Source organism: Stenella coeruleoalba, assembly GCF_951394435.1.
Source record: "Stenella coeruleoalba genome assembly, chromosome: 7".
In the NCBI taxonomy this organism is placed as follows: Eukaryota; Metazoa; Chordata; class Mammalia; order Artiodactyla; family Delphinidae; genus Stenella; species Stenella coeruleoalba.
In genome coordinates this window covers 45,859,889-45,875,503 of record NC_137153.1, presented here as the reverse complement: position 1 = coordinate 45,875,503, position 15,615 = coordinate 45,859,889, and the positions used below count along the sequence as shown (strand labels likewise).

At 36.1% G+C, this 15,615-nt stretch overlaps 1 protein-coding gene across 27 annotated transcripts in view; it reads right to left on the bottom strand.

Moving 5' to 3' along the window:
* LOC307189655 (uncharacterized protein) overlaps positions 1–15,615 on the bottom strand; it is a 2,229,222-nt gene that overhangs the window by 55,733 nt on the left and 2,157,874 nt on the right. For all 27 annotated transcript variants that reach the window (XR_013829263.1, XR_013829264.1, XR_013829268.1 and 24 more), the window contains one exon: positions 893–1,017. The gene's annotated coding sequence lies outside the window, so the exon portion shown is untranslated. The remainder of the gene's footprint in view (positions 1–892; positions 1,018–15,615) is intronic.

Sequence of the window (15,615 nt, the reverse complement as noted above, 5' to 3'; positions counted from 1 at the left end):
ACTGAAAGATATGTGTAATCATTTTAAGTTTTATGGTTATATGTTTTAACATGGTTGTGATTTTAGTGTATCATTTTTATCTTGCATTTTTTCCCACATTACTATTTATGAATTTTGTCATGTTTCTACAATATATTTAAAATATCTCCCTCCAATGGAACATTTAAGTTGATTCTGATTTTTTTAATATCGTAAGCCATGCATGTTGCATTTAATATTTTTTAACTTGGATTATTCCTTTTATAAAGAAATGTGCATTAAGATTTGTAGTTTTTGTAAATTAAATAGTTAAAAATTTACCCTTTTCATGAATGTTTATTATTTTTACCTCTTACTTTATATTTGAACAGATGAAACTCAAATCACTGAATTTTCTTGACATTATCAGAAGTACTTATTCATCACTGGTAGACAAAGCAAGGAGAATTGGCATGAGTTTTGCTTCTAGTATAGAACTATAACCTTGGTGCAGAAAATGTATAACCACCACAGCTAGGTATAAGAAGCATGACAAGCGCTATGCAAATTCTAGTTCTCATTATTAATTATTAATATTGGCATGGTGCTGTAGGGAAAGAGTAACTTTGCCAGTGATTCTTACTATCATTCTATCAGCTTTCTTTAGTATAGGTTGCCACTGGTGGAGGTGGTAAGAATACAGAGTAGAAGAGGTCTTTTAAATTATGTGGGAAAGCCCGTCACAGCATCCCTCATTTCCCAGGGTTAGCATAGTACAAATTTTCTGTTAGTTCTTTGAATTTTGATCAATGACTGCTTTGCTTGACCATTTTTCTTGATCTTTAGGTTCTGCAGATGTCTGGCTCATGAGTATTCACATAGACTTCCCACTATACTCTGAACTCCAATTTTATGTTCTCTGGGTTTTACTTACTTTTGTGACCTCAGATTCACTGTGATCCCAGTAGTGTCTTTCTTTTGTAGCCTCCTCTCATGTCTTCTTTCCTTGTTCAGCTCTTACAACGTGTTGCTATCCTTGATCCAAGATGGAAATTTAGTCTATGGGTATAATGAGAATTAGATATTTTGACTGTATTGGAGAATATCACATATTTATCAACTTAGTAGAGAGATAAAAGGTTAAGAAAATAGAGCAGATGCTATGAGCTTTCTTATGAAATTTCCCCAAGGTGGGAAGGAAACGTGAAGCACAACTTCCAAGTTAGAACACAGGCTATTAGTTTTGAAATAGAAATAATCAAACTAATTTCACTGTGTTATTTTATTATTATCATTTTAAAATATACATGACATTACATTTGCCACTTAAAATATTTTAAGTGTACAATTCTGTGACACTAAATACTTTCATATTGTTGTGCAAATGTCACCATCATCCATCTCCAGGACTCATCATTTTCCCAAATTGAAACTCTTTATCCATTAAACATTAACTCCTCATTACCTACTGGTCCCAGCCCTTGGCAACCACCGTTTTACTTTCCATCAGTTTCACTACTCTAGGTACCTAGAATGATACAGCACTTGTCCTTTTGTGATTGGCTTAATCACTTAGCATCATGTTTTCAAAGTTTGTTCATGTTGTAGCATGTGTCAGAATTCCTTCCTTTTTAAGGCTGACTCATTTTTCATTGAATGCATACCACATTTTGTTTATCCATCCATCCATATATGGATACTTGAGTTGCTTCCACCTTTTAGCTATTGTGAATAATGCTGCTACGAGCATGTGTGTACAGATATGAATCCCTGATTTTATTTTTTTGGATATATAATTTTGCCAATACATAGCACTTGCTATTTCTGTTTGTTTCTTGAAAATAGCCAATGACTGTTATTTTGTTTGTTTGCTTTAATACTAGCCATTCTTATGGGTTTGAGGTAGTATCTCATTGTGGTTTTGATTTGCATTTTCCTAATTATTAGTGATGTTGAGTATCTTTTCATGTGGTTATGGGCCATTTGTTGATCTTCTTTGGAGAAATATCTGTCCACTTAAGTCCTTTGCCCATTTTACCTGGGCTTTTTTCTTATCTACTCTAGTTTTGAGTCAACTAGAATGAATCAAACTTTGAATCAAAATGTGAAGATGGAGAAGGAACAGGAGAGATGAGGTAAAGAACTCTGGTCTCAATCCAATATATTTGGCTTTGGCTGTATCTAGATATTTTACATGTGTTAATGGAAAGAATTATGTAAACTGCTGTTATTCTACAGGTAGTACTATATCATAGTTGAAATAATGGGTTACAAAGACTCCACAGGTTATAGGGAAGTTATAACATCTGCTTTCCCCCACCGCCAATCAGAGCAGATGGCTCTTTCCCAAGGGATATAAAAGTAACTACTTTCCTTAAATATGCCATCTGTCTGAATAATCAATTTCACCAATTAGTAAAGAAGGCATTTGAAGGGCTGAGAAATCTGTTAATTCTAAACGCAGGAAGGAGAAAAGAACTATGTTTTGCCCAGTGCAAAATAATAGCATTTCTAGGCATCTCTGTTGAATATGAAATAGGATCTACTTTTGTTGCCCTTTCTGAAACATTCTGTGGAGCTAGATCAATTGGTAAAAAGCAAATCAATAGATGAAGCTAGTGTGTGATGACAAATTTGACTTGCTTGACAGAGTGTATATTAATATTGATCACCAGGATCAAATCAAGCAGACCAAGCAAGTCACATGCTCTTATGGTAAAACAAAGCTCCAACTCATATTGTTAATCTGATAGGAATTCAGTAAGGCAGATAATTGTATTTTATTTTTAGGTTGTTTAACTATTATAATAGTTATACTATAACTATTATAATATGTTTAACTATTATAATATTATAATATAATATACCTACTCACTGGCCCTCCTCTTCACTCCTTAAGCTCCAGCCATATAGATACATTTACAGTTCCCCTACCCATGTTTTTTCAAACTAACAAGCCTATGTAGATGCTGGTGTCAGCCCCAAATAACCTCCACTTTTACAAACTGGCAAGCCCTCCTCATTCTTCAGATTCCAGCTCAAGTATCTTCTCCGGGAAGAATTGTTTTATCAAGAAAGCCGATAATGCCATCTTAGTCTCCTCACTGTTTCTAATATGCATAGATAGTACAGAATTTTTCTCAATGAACTAATTCATTGTAAAATGTTGACTCCCATATTAGAGCGTAATTACATGAGGAAAGAGACTGTGTCCTATTTACCTATGTAGTGCTAGTTCCTGGAAATAAAACTTTAAAAAGAAATTGCTAATACATAAAACAGTTTGGAAATCCGATTGACAAGATGAGAGCTTGCTTTAAAAAATCCTAACATATGATAATTTTATTAAGGCTTTACTTCCTTTTCACTTACAATGAAAAGCTATAGGTACATTTTGTTATTCTTGGGAATTCCCTGCTGATGGCCCAGGTCCAATCCCTGGTTGGGAACTGAAATCCCACAAGCTGTGTGGCATGGTAAAAACAAACAAACAAACAAAAAACTGTTATTCTCAATTTTCAAGCACACAGCAAAAATAAATTTCAATTAAAAATAACTGTCTGGACAATTAGCTGCTGAACAGTCATCGACAGGAAGACACTGGAACTCACCAAAAAAGATACCCCACATCCAAAGACAAAGGAGAAGCCACAATGAGATGGTAGGAGGGGTGCAATCACAATAAAATCAAATCCCATAACTGCTGGGTGGGTGACTCATAAACTGGAGAACACTTATACCACAGAAGTCCACCCCACTGGAGTAAAGGTTCTGAGCCCCACGTCAGGCTTCCCAAACTGGGGTCAGGCAACGGGAGGAGGAATTCCTACAGAATCAGACTTTGAAGGCTAGCAGGATTTGATTGCAGGACTCTGACAGGACTGGGGGAAACAGAAGCTCCACTCTTGGAGGCAACACACAAAGTAGTGTGTGCATTGGGACCCAGGGGAAGGAGCACTGGCTCCTGGGGAGACTGAACCAGACCTACTTGCTAGTATTGAAGGGTATCCTGCAGAGGCAGGGGGTGGCTGTGTCTCACTGTGAGGACAAGGACACTGGCAGCAGAAGTTCTGCAAAGTACTCCTTGGCATGAACCCTCCCAGAGTACACATTAGCCCCACCAAAGAGCCTGGGTAGGCTCCAGTGTTGGGTCACCTCAGGCCAAACAACCAGCAGGGAGGGAAACCAGCCCCACCCATCAACAAACAAGCAAATTAAAGTTTTACTGAGCTCTGCCCACCAGAGCAACACACAGCTCTACCCACCACCAGTCCCTCCCATCAGGAAACTTGCTCAAGCCTCTTAGATAGCCTCATCCACCAGAGGGCAGACAGCAGAAGCAAGAACTACAATCCTGCAGCCTATGGAACAAAAACCACATTCACAGAAAGATAGGCAAGATGAAAAGGCAGAGGGCTATGTACCAGATGAAGGAACAAGATAAAACCCCAGAAAAAAAACTAAATGAAGTGCAGATAGGCAACCTTCCAGAAAAAGAATTCAGAATAATGATAGTGAAGATGATCCAGGACCTCAGAAAAACAATGTAGGCAAGATTGACAAGATGTAAGAAATGTTTAACAAAAACTTAGAAGAATTAAAGAACAAACAAACATAGATGAACAATACAATAACTGAAATGAAAACTACACTTGAAGGAATCAATAGCAGAATAACTGATGCAGAAGAACAGATAAGTGACCCAGAAGACAGAATGGTAGAATTCACTGCTGTGGAACAGATTAAAGAAAAAAGAATGAAAAGAAATGAAGACATCCTAAGAGACCTCTGGGACAACATTAAACACAACAACATTCGCACTATAGGGGTCCCAGAAGGAGAAGACAGAGAGAAAGGACCAGAGAAAATATTTGAAGAGATTATAGTTGAAAAGTTTCCTAACATAGGAAAGGAAATAGCCACCTAAGTCCAGGAAGCGCAGAGAGTCCCATACAGGATAAACCCAAGGAGAAACATGCCAAGACACATAGTAATCAAATTGGCAAAAATTAAAGACAAAGAAAAAATTATTGAAAGCAGCAAGGGAAAAATGACAAATAAAATACAAGGGAACTCCCATAAAGTTAACTGCTGATTTCTCAGCAAAACTCTACAAGCCAGAAGGGAGTGGCATGATATACTTAAAGTGATGAAAGGGAAGAACCTACAACCAAGGTTACTCTACTCAGCAAGGATCTCATACAGATTCGATAGAGAAATCAAAAGCTTTACAGACAAGCAAAAGCTAAGAGACTTCAGCACCACCAAACCAGCTCTACAACAAATGCTAAAGGAACTTCTCTAAGTGGAAAACACAAGAGAAGAAAAGGACATACAAAACAAACCCAAAACAATTAAGAAAATGGTCATAGGAACATACATATGGATAATTACCTTAAACGTGAATGGATTAAATACTCCAACCAAAAGACACAGGCTCACTGAATGGATACAAAAACAAGACCCATATATATGCTGTCTACAAGAAACCTACTTCAGACCTAGGGACACATACAGACTGATAGTGAGGGCATGGAAAAAGATATTCCATGCAAATGGAAATCAAAAGAAAGCTGAAGTAGCAATACTCTTATCAGATAAAATAGACTTTAAAAAAAAAGCATGTTACAAGACACAAGGAAGGACACTACATAATGATCAAGGGGTCAATCCAAGAAGAATATATAACAATTAAAAATATATATGCACCCACCATAGGAGCACTTCAAGGTGCTAAGGCAACTGCTGACAGCTATAAAAAAGGAAATTGACAGTAACACAAAAATAGTGGGGGACTTTAACACCTCACTTACACCAATGGACAGATCATCCAAAATGACAATAAATAAGGAAACAGAAGCTTTAACTGACACAACAGACCAGATAGATTTAATTGACATTTATAGGACATTCCATCCAAAAACAGCAGATTACACTTTATTCTAAAGTGCGCACGGAACATTCCCCAGGATAGATCACATCTTGGGTCACAAATCAAGCCACAGTAAATTTAAGAAAACTGAAACCATATCAAGCATCTTTTCTGACCTCAACACTATGAGATTAGAAGTGAATTACAGGGAAAAAACCCTTAAAAAATACAAACACATGGAGGCTAAACAATACATTACTAAATAACCAAGAGATTACTGAAGAAATCAAAGAGGAAATCAAAAAATACCTAGAGACAAATGACAATGAAAACACGACAATCCAAAACCTATGGGATGCAGCAAAAGCAGTTCTAAGAGGGAAGATTATAGCTACACAACCCTACACCAAGAAACAAGAAAAAATCTCAAATAAACAATCTAACTTTACATGTAAAGGAACTAGAGAAATAAGGACAAACAAAACCCAAAGTTAGCAGAAGGAATGAAACGATGAAGATCAGAGCATAAATAAATGAAATAGAAACAAGGAAAAAATGGCAAAGATCAATAAAACTAAAAGCTAGTTCTCTGAGACGATAAACAAAACTGGCAAACCATTAGCCAGACTCATCAAGAAAAAGAGGGAGAGGTCTGAAATCAATAAAATTAGAAATGAAAAAGGAGAAGTTACAACAGACACTGAAGAAATACAAAGCATCCTAAAAGACTACTACAAGCAACTGTATGCCAATAAAATGGACAACCTGGAAGAAATGGACAAATTCTTAGAAAGGTATAATCTTCCAAGACTGAATCAGGAAGAAATAGAAAATATGAACAGACCAATCACAAGTAATGAAATTGTAACTGTGATTAAAAATCTTCCAACAAAAGTCCAGAACCAGATGGCTTCACAGGTGTATTCTATCAAACATTTAGAGACAAGTTAATACCCATCCTTCTCAAACTCTTCCAAAAAATTGCAGAGGGAGGAACACTCCCAAACTCATTCTATTAGGCCACCATCACAATGATACGAAAATCAGACAAAGGTACTAAAAAAAAGAAAATTACATACCAATATCACTGATGAATATAGATGTAAAAAAATGCTCAACAAAATACTAGCAAACAGAATGTAACAACACATTAAAAGGATCACACACCATGATCAAGTGGGATTTATCCCAGGGATGCAAGGATTCTTCAATATATGCAAACAAATCAATGTGATACACCATTTTAACAAATTGAAGAATAAAGACAATATGATCATCTCAATAGAGGCAGAAAAACCTTCTGACAAATTTCAACACCAATTTATGATAAAAACCCTTCAGAAAGTAGGCATAAAGGGAACCCACCTCAACATAATAAAGGCCATATATGACAAACCCACAGCAAACATCATTCTCAATGGTGAAAAACTGAAACCATTTGCTCTAAGATCAGGAACAAGACAAGGATGTCCACTCTCACCACTATTATTCAACATAGTTTTGGAAGTCTAAGCCATGGCAATCAGAGAAGAAAAAGAAATAAAAGCAATACAAATTGGAAAAGAGGAAGTAAAACTGTCACTGTTTGCAGATGACATGATACTATACATAGAGAATCCTAAAGATGTCACCAGAAAACTACTAGAGCTAATCAATGAATCTGGTAAAGTTGCAGGATACAAGATTAATGCAGAGAAATCTCTTGCGTTCCTATACACTAATGATGAAACATCTGAAAGAGAAATTAAGGAAACACCCCCATTTACCATTGAAACAAAAAGAATAAAATACCTAGGAATAAACCTACCTAGGGAGACAAAAGACCTGTATGCAGAAAACTATAAGACACTGATGAAAGAAATTAAAGACGACACCAACAGATGGAGAGATATACCATGTTCTTAGATTGGAAGAATCAATATTGTGAAAATGACTCTACTACCCAAAGCAATCTACAGATTCAATGCAATCCCTATCAAATTACCAATGGCATTTTTTATGGAACTAGAAAAAAAAATCTTAAAACTTGTTTGGAGACACAAAAGACCCCGAATAGTCAAAGCAGTCTTAAGGGGAAAAATAGAGCTGGAGGAATCAGACTACCTGACTTCACACTATACTACAAAGCTACAGTAATCAAGACAATATGGTACTGGCACAGAAACAGAAACATAGATCAATGGAACAAGATAGAAAGCCAAGAGATAAATCCACACACCTATGGTCAACTAATCTATGACAAAGGAGACAAGGATACACAATGGAGAAAAGACAGTCTCTTCAATAAGTGGTGATGGGAAAACTGGGCAGTTACATGTAAAAGAATGAAATTAGAACACTCCCTAACACCATACACAAAAATAAACTCAAAATGGATTAAAGACCTAAATGTAAGGCCAGACACTATAAAACTCTTCGAGGAAAACATAGGAAGAACACTCTTTGACATAAATCACAGAAAGATATTTTTTGATCCATCTCCTAGAGTAATGGAAATAAAAACAAAAATAAACAAATGGGACCTAATGAAACTTCAAAGCATTTGCACAGCAAAGGAAACCATAAACAAGACAAAAAGACAGCCCTCAGAATGGGAGAAAATATTTGTAAAAGAATCAACGGGGAAAGGATTAATCTCCAATATATATAAACAGCTCATGCAGCTCAATATTAAAAAAACAAAGAACCCAATCCAAAAATAGGCAGAAGACCTATATAGACATTTCTGCACAGAAGACATACAGATGGACAAGAAGCACATGAAAAGGTGTTGCACATCCCTGATTACTAGAGAAATGCAAATCAAAACTACAATGAGGTATCACCTCACACCAGTTAGAATGGGCATCATCAGAAAATCTACAAACCACAAATGCTGAGAGGGTGTGGATAATAGGGGACCCTCTTGCACTCTTGGTGGGAATGTAAATTGATATAGCCACTATAGAGAATAGTATGGAGTTTCCTTAAAAAACTGAAAATAGAATTACCATATGATCCAGCAGTCCCACTACTGGGCATATACCCAGAGAAAACCATAATTCAAAAAGACACATGCACCCCACTGTTCATTGCAGCACTATTTACAATAGCCAGGTCATGGAAGCAACCTAAATGCCCATCGACAGATGAATGGATAAAGAAGATATAGTACATATATACAATGGAATATTACTCAGCCATAAAATTGAACGAAATTGGGTCATTTGTTGAGACGTAGATGGATCTAGAGACTGTCATACAGAGTGAAGTAAGTCAGAAAGAGAAAAACAAATATCGTATATTAACGCATATATGTGGAACCTAGAAAAATGGTACAGATGAACCAGTTTTCAGGGCAGAAATTGAGACACAATGTAGAGAACAAACCTATGGACACCAAGCGGGGGAAGCGGCGGGAGTGATGGTGGTGGTGTGCTGAATTGGGTGATTTGGATTGACAGGTATACACTGATGTGTATAAAATTGATGATTAATAAGAACCTGCTGTATAAAATTTAAAAAATTAAATTAAAAAAACATAACTGGAAACAAAGATGTTGAGATTACAAATCTCAATTTTGGGGGTTTAGGGTTGGTGTTTATTAAATAGGGTTTGCTGGATTCAGTAATCCAACTTTGAACCTGGAAATTTATGGGCTCATATATATTTGTTCCTTATCAACTCCTATAGCTTTGTGGCTAATAGTGGGGAAAAAATGCTTCCTGGTGATCAAAGGGTCTAATCTAATGTCTTAGCTAGTTTCATTAGTTATTCTCAATTATACACAATATTTTTTTTAAAAAACCTTATACTTCTCTCCCTTGGCCTATTTTCAGTACAGCTAAAAGTTCATAATATTGCTATCTTTGCTCCACTCATATTTTCTGGAGCCAGACACACAGGGTGCAATAACATTCTAGAAGTAAAGCTTGCACATCACCGTGAAGTAACAGTGTTATACAGCTAAACACACACCTTACCTTCCAAAACAAAGAAACGAGTTCTTGATAATATGACCTGTCTGAACCCACAAGGCTGGCTAGATTTATAAAAGTAGGCTCATTGCAACACAGATGCAATTTTGCTGGTTCTTGTTCTCTCCCCCCCCCTTAAATATAATTATGAATATTGTACTTTGATATCTTCCTTTGCCAAAACAGTATAGAGAGGCTTTTTTTTTTTTTTTTTTTTTGTATTTTCTCTCAAACATTTACCCAGGCTTTTTCTATCTCCTCAACCCATTTTTTTTTCTCAGTAATTTTCTGATGAGTGAGCCTCTTGCTCATGGCAGCCCTTAATGATGTTACTTAAGGGAAGAAGTGCTGGGGATGAATTTTATGTCTGCTTCCTTTATCCAAGTAGAAAAGTACTTCACACCCTTTTCCTTGCCTAGTCCCCTTAGTGCTGCATTCTAGCCCAGCTGATAGATTGTTTCCTGTCGGCAGTGACTAACCACAGTGTCTTTCAGTCTGGGTGATTGCACGTTAACTCACGCTCTCTCATTGTCCTGTCCTCTTAATTTAAATGCTTGTCTCCTTGCCTCTCAGTCTAATAGCTCATTCCTTATCCTCCCCTATTACACAGCACTGTTTCTCCATCACATCATTTGCAATTTCCGGGATGACATATTTTACTTCAGATCATAGCTCATTTAGTCTTTTCTCCTGCTGGTATGCTAATAGCATCTCAAGCTAATCATTAATTTCCACCCTGTTGTTTCAGTAATTCCTTCCATGCTAAATCTTGCATAGGAAAATTGTTTTAGGCTTGACACCTTAACTTAGTGTAAGGGAAAAATGAGCCAGAAGATGCCAAGTCACTGCAAGAGACCCCCTTGGTCATTGGGGGCATTACTGCTCACTTAGTTCAAGGCTTGCTTTCTAAATGGATGGAAGAATAAAAGGTACAGAAATGACTTTACATCTGCTGCTTTATGTGTGTTTAATTCATGTCTTTTGGAAACAGAAGTATTTGGAAGTATTTTGCAAAATTATTGTTTACGTGACCCTGTAAATAAATGTTATTGTGTATAGTAAAAAAAATCAAAAGGGATGAAAAATTTTAAATATTAGTGTTTGAAGGGTCTTCAAAATCAAGTACAAGCTCTTCATTTTTACAAATGACACAACTGAGGCCCATGGAGTTTCAAAGATTTGCCATGGGTCAAGTATTTTGTTACATAAGGTTTGTTAAGCCCGTGGGTCATAACAGCATGCTCTAGAAGGGGAGAAATAGGTTCATGGCTGGCTCATTTGGAGAGCTTCTGTGTGTGTGTGTGTGTGTGTGTGTGTGTGTGTGTGTGTGTGTGAGATCTATTTAAATATTATATATTTTTATATATATATATATATATAGGTATATTCCTCTCTCTCTGTAGAAAAATAAGTAGACAGACATTTGTATACACACCTCATTTTCTCCTTTAGTTCCCTTTTCCCCTTAATTATTTGTTTTGGTCTCTACCTTTCATATTGTTGGATACTCTCACATCAGCCCTCCTTCCCTATCTCTCTCTCTCTCTCACTCTCTCTCTCTCTCACTCTCTCTCTCTCTCTCTCACACACACACACACACACACACACACACACACACACACCTGATATTTTATGTTATCTTTCATGTTTAAATTCAGGACACTAAAAAATTGATAGAAGTTATAATTTGGGTTGGGGAAGAAGGTTGTCAACTAAATGATCCTCCTCAGAGAAATATCAGATGGGCAGGTTGGGGAATCATACATTTAGTGATGGGAGTTCTAAATATCAATATGTAAAAGTCTGTTTTATTGTGTTATTTAGTGTCTCTATAGAAGGACTCACATGGAGTACATATATCTGTCTACCAGGACTCTAAGAAGTTTTATCATATACAGGAGGACTGGAAGTCCCACCATTCCATGTGCTGAATTTCAGTTAACACTTCTGTTCTTTGGAAAGCAGCTCTCTCTCTCTCTCTCTCTCTTCCTGCAGTGACCAGTATCTCTGAGTCTGATGCCTCTCTAGTTCAATTTTTCCAGTTGCCTGGTAAACAACCAAAGTTTGGGACATGTTGTCACTGGGATGCATGGAATGAGAAAGTAACCTGGGGGTATACCAGCTCCATATTGTGCTTTTTAACCAATTTCCCGGATTTTAGCCCCACACATAATACACAGTCCTCACTCCCACTCTTCACCTCACTCAATAATATCAGTGCCTCTGATTTCTAAGTCTACTCAGGGCTCTGCAGGATGAATCACTGTGCTTTCCATTTGCATTATCCTGTGCAGGCAACTAACAACAACTTTTTGAATCTGTTCATGCTTCATCCCATTTCATCATTAAAAATTTGTTAACATCTTTTATACACTACAGTCTCCACTCATGTTCTCTTTGTAATCATAAATTTACAATTAAAAACCTTTTTATTTTATTGAAGTTTCAGAAGGCGGCAGAGAATGAGTATGGATTCAGCTGTTGCCTGTTGGATTCCCTCTCAGTAGAGTAAGCAGAGGAGGATTTATTATTTATGATTCATTATTATGTTGTTTACAAAATCACTGAAAAGGCCAGATACGCAGCTCTTGACTAGTTCCCTAAACAACACTGCTGAACTAGACCATTAATGTAGCTGCTGACTTTGTGATGTTTGGGATATTACAGAATTAAGAAACTACCATCACTGTTGCTGACTCTAGGGCCACACTATGTCTGCTATGAACTGGGCCAATAAGGTGTTTGCTCTACATCCAAAGTTCCTGGCTTTGGATTTCTGATGCGGCTCACACACACACACAAAACCCAACATGATTATGGTCATGCTTGCCAGAGAAGTCATATATCTGCTTCATATTTTCCTTGCCTTTAATGCTAAATGCTAGTGCTTTGGCTTGGTTTAATGTAGATAAAGTGCAGAATCTGAACTGTAATGAGTCCCGGAAATATGGTTTTTAGCGTTCCATCACTAGCATGCAGTAAGGAATTAGAATGGAGTTGAGTGAACTTCTCTAAAATATCTTCCATACCTGTGTTGAACTGAAATTCCCTTAATATACACTTTCTATGGATTCATACATGTATATGTCAGTTCTTCTTGACTAGGGGTGATTTTGCTCCTTAGGGACATTTGACCACACATCAGTTTGATGGTCTCATCTGGGGTGTGGTTGCTGACATCTAGGGGGCAGAGACAAAGAACGCTGTGAAATATCCAACATTACACAGTATAGTCTCCAACAACAAATACAAATAGTGCTGGAGTTCAGAAACACAAATATGTGTGAATACATAAAAAATGAATAATTCATAACTATAATTATCTTTTGGGAAGAGAGGCAAGGGCTCAATTTAAGAATGATGATTAAAGGGACCTTAGCCATTATTTTATTTTATTTTATTCTTTAAATTATTATTTTATTTATTTTCATAAAAAGAGTGTGTATGGTGGTGTAATTAAAGATTAGTAAAAATAATGAAACATAATGAACAGGAACCAAAATGTGGGGTAGAGATATTCAAAACAGAATATTTGCCATATCTTTAAAGAATCTTTTTTCTTATATATTTCAATTGATATAACAGTTCACACTATCATTTTAGCAATAAATCCAAATACCTTCCTTAACTCCTGTTTCTTCCTTATCCTCCATACCTGATCTATGATCAACTCAAACCCATTCTAATGGCGAATAAGTTCTCTGAGCCATCATTCCCTCTTCATCTCCAATGATCATTTTAATTTATGCTTTTTTTTCAGTCTGGACTATGGCAACAGTCTCATTACTAGCTTCTTGCTTCCTGCCTTCAAAACTCTCTCTTTCCAAGTAATTTCTACATCATTGACAATTTCATTCATACATGACGTCATTCATAATGTCCTTTAACAAGGACCTCAGTTGTTTTCTTCTTGGAGCAAGGATGACAAAGACAACACTTAGTATCAGTCTCAGTTCCCATGTGTTGAGGCAGCTATCACTGATAGCACTGCTTAATCTCAGTAGTCTTTCTGGCTGGTATAACTCTGACTTCAGACTCCCTGCTAACATGATCCATGTGGCCACTTCATCTGTATGAAGATGAAATCGCTCATGCTTTCTTTCACCAGTGAACTGCTGCATATCTAATGGTTGTTTTTTCTCTTTCAGTGGATATTTCCATATTGAGGAATAAAAAGAATTAGCGGTTACAAGTGACTTAAAGAATGGAGTTAGAGACCCAGGAACATCCTGTAACTGAGTGTTCTTTTAAAATACTTTACTCTGATTGTGAAAATCTAACAACCTTAGTCACTACACTTGACCAGTAACTGACCCTATTTTCTATTTCTTAGTTTCTTAAAATAGTTTGTTGGAAGTTGACATTTAACTGTACCAGATTTGAAAGTACTATTGTTATGAAACCTTAGAATGTTACCTAATTATAAACAGATATTGTCTAAATGGAAAAGAGAAAAAAAAATAGAGACTGTCCCAGGATATAGCAGTCAAGAGAAAAATCAGCAAACAGTCAAAAAGGATAGAAAAGAGCAAAAAAAAAAAAAAAAAAACCCCAGAAAAACAACATTGATTCTGGATGAGTTGAAATAAAGAGGTGTCAAGGCAATGTGAAGGAAATTAATTCAGAATAAGCAAAACTACCACAGAAAATAAGCTACAGTTTGTCATGGGGTAGACAAATAGATTGGGGAATTATCATGAATGTGAAAATGCCATCAAATAAAATGAGCAGTGAGAAAGAATACAAAAATATGAAGGAAAAGAAGTATAAGATTGAGTCAATTCTTAATAGGATCTGAATTTCTAAACACACGAAAAGAGATAGGAAAGAAATTAATGAAAAATGTGAAGAGTCAAGTGGACCTTGGAGTAGAATAGTATGAAGAAATAATAAAAAGAAAAGGCTTGCCTTTTCAAGGAAATTATTTCAAATCTTCCTCAGGAGAAAGATTATTTTTTAAAAAAGGATTTTTTTCAACAACACATTTTAAATTAATTTTATGTGTCTTCCATAGAGGCTGAGGAAATCATGATTTGATTTCAATAACATTGTTTTTAGAAAAAAAATTTCTTCATACTTTATTTTTTATTATTTTACCTTATCATAGGACTAAAAAAGGAATAAAGTGTAGATTTGACATTTGAACTTAAATGAAATGCCATTCATCAATGTCATCACCAGATATGGAATCAGCACCCAATACTGCAGCAGTATCTTCTGGCTGAAGTTTCCATGCTCACCTTTCACAGTGTTAATGGCTCCAGTCTCATAGGGTCCTTGAGGTACCCTAGGCTTACAATTCACTCAGTTGGCAAAATTTTTATTATTTCTTTTAATACCTCATTATAGAAGCAGACAGAATAATAGCTAGGAAGAAAAGCTGGATGACATGAACTTGTCATCTTAGAAATAAAAACTAAAGTGTTTTTACGGAGCAGATATAGGGTTAGAAAGGTTAGAACCTACCAATATTGAGACTGATTTTTTACACTGACTGATTAAACTACCACTGCTCCCTTACACACTAAATCTTTGAACTCCAACTGACCACTTTTCCTCCAAAAAAAAGTTGAAAAAAATAAGAGAAAAATTTATATGAAGAAAAGTCATTATTTCCCCCAAATACCACAGCATATTGACTTTGAAAACAGTGTCCTCTGAGAGACGATAGTGCAAAAGTTAGGGTTCAATTAACTCAATTAATGCTCCATGTTCTTTCCCATGAAGTCAGAGGTAACTATGTGTTTAAGCAAGTATAGATATATGTATCTATTTTCCACTGTAACTCTTCATAATACATGTATGCATGTTTCCATTTTCATTTGTTT